Here is a 2,211-nt window from a genome sequence, read left to right as displayed (position 1 = left end):
ACCCCTTCACAGACCCTCTCATGGTGAACTTGATTTTTTCCATCCTGAGTGTGGTGATCTTTGTGAGGGGTTTCCAGGCTGGAAGGCGTGGTGATCACAAAGACACACAAAGCTCTTTTGAAGAATTAAACTAAGTTTATTAGCAGTACTAAATTTGAATTCAACACTTATTCTGAATAGCAAGCATACACGTAAGAGTTTAAAAAAAAACATTTTATTAAGTTATTAGTAATTTTATAATAATAACAATAAGAATAGAAAAGAAAGCGAATCCAGATATAAACGTAGTGAAAAGATCACTTTTATCCCTAACAAGTCCCTCCTACCTTTAGCAGACAATAGCCTAACTCCCCCCGCCCCCCCTCCCCCGCTTTAGATTTTTGCCTCTGCTGACAGTTAATTTTCCCCAAAGAGGTTGACAAACGGCTGCCACCTTTGGACGAACCCTAGCGTTGACCCTCTTAGGATGAACTTGATTTTCTCAAGACTGCGAAAACCAGCCACGTTGCTAACCCAGGTCTCTGACTTTGGGGGCTTTGAGACCCTCCACGGTAGCAATATCCGTCTCCAGGCTACCAAGGAGGCAAAGGCCAAGGCATCAGCCTCTTTCGCCCCCTGGACTCCCGGATCTTCCGACACTTCAAAAATCGCCACCTCTGGACTCGGCACCACCCGTGTTTATAGTACCGTGGACATGACATCTGCAAAACCCTGCCAGAATCCCCTAAGCTTCGGGCATGCCCAAAACATATGGACATGATTTGCTGGCCCCCCCGCACACCTGTATTCTATCCCAGAAAACTTGCTCATCCGGGCCACCGTAATGTGTGCCCGGTGAACTACCTTAAATTGTATCAGGCTAAGCCTAGCACATGATGAGAATGTGCTAACTCTGCTCAAAGCATTCGCCCCCTCGACCCGCCTCTATCTCTCCCCCTAGCTCATCTTCCCACTTGCCCTTTAGCTCCTCTATCTGAGTTTCCTCCGAGTCCATAAGCTCTTTGTCGATGTCCGATACCTTTCCCTCTCCCACCCCCATTCTGGAAACTACCTTGTCCTGTATTACCCCGTGGCTTGGAGAATCCCGGCCCCTATCTTTGTCGGCTCCAAATCTAGGGCGAGATTCTCCGACCCCCCGCCGGGTTGGAGAATCGCCGGGGGCTGGCGTGAATCCCGCCCCTGCTGGTTGCCAAATTCTCCGACACCGGATATTCGGCGGGGGCGGGAATCGCGGCGCGCCGGTTGGCGGGCACCCCCCCCCCCGCGATTTTCCGGCCCGTATGGGCCGAAGTCCCGCCGCTAAAATGCCTGTCCCGCCGGCGTAGATTAAACCACCGACCTTACCGGCGGGACAAGGCGGCGCGGGCGGGCTCCGGGGTCCTGAGGGGTGTGCGGGGCGATCTGGCCCCGGGGGGTGCCCCACGGTGGCCTGGCCCGCGATCGGGGCCCACCGATCCACGGATGGGCCTTTGCCGTGGGGGCACTCTTTCCCTTCCGCCTCCGCCACGGTCTCCACCATGGCGGAGGCAGAAGAGACTCCCTCCAATGCGCATGCGCGGGAATGCCGTCAGCGGCCGCTAACGCTCCCGCGCATGCGCCGCCCGGAGATGTCATTTCCGCGCCAGCTGGCGGGGCACCAAAGGCCTTTTCCCCCAGCTGGCAGGGCGGAAATTCGTCCGGCGCCGACCTAGCCCCTTAAGGTTGGGGCTCGGCCCCCAAAGATGCGGAGCATTCCGCACCTTTGGGGCGGCGCGATGCTCGACTGATTTGCGCCGTTTTGGGCGCCAGTCGGCGGACATCGCGCCGTTTCCGGAGAATTTCGCACCATGTCTCCTCCCCGAGCCCAAGAGCCATTACTATTTATAGCATTGTCCCTTCGCTCCCTCTGGTGGCTAGGCTTAACATAACACTAACTCTTCACATGCTGTCACACTGAGGAACTCTGCGAGGTTGCTCACCCACACCCCCAGGTTCGGCGGCCCCGAGTCTCTCCAAAGCAACAAGATCCGTCTCTGGGCTACCAAAGAGGCAAATGCCAAAACGTCGGTCTCTCTCACCCCCGAGACTCCCAGGTCTTTGAAAAATTGCCACTTCTGGACTCGGGACCACCTTCACCCTCAACACCTCAGATACCAAGTGTGCAAACCTCCGCCAAAATCCCTCCAGCTTTAGACAGGCCTAAAAAGTGTAGACATGGTTCGCGGGACCCCC

This window comes from Scyliorhinus torazame, chromosome 10, assembly GCF_047496885.1.
Source record: "Scyliorhinus torazame isolate Kashiwa2021f chromosome 10, sScyTor2.1, whole genome shotgun sequence".
NCBI classification, from domain to species: Eukaryota; Metazoa; Chordata; class Chondrichthyes; order Carcharhiniformes; family Scyliorhinidae; genus Scyliorhinus; species Scyliorhinus torazame.
Note: the sequence above shows the minus strand (reverse complement) of the source record.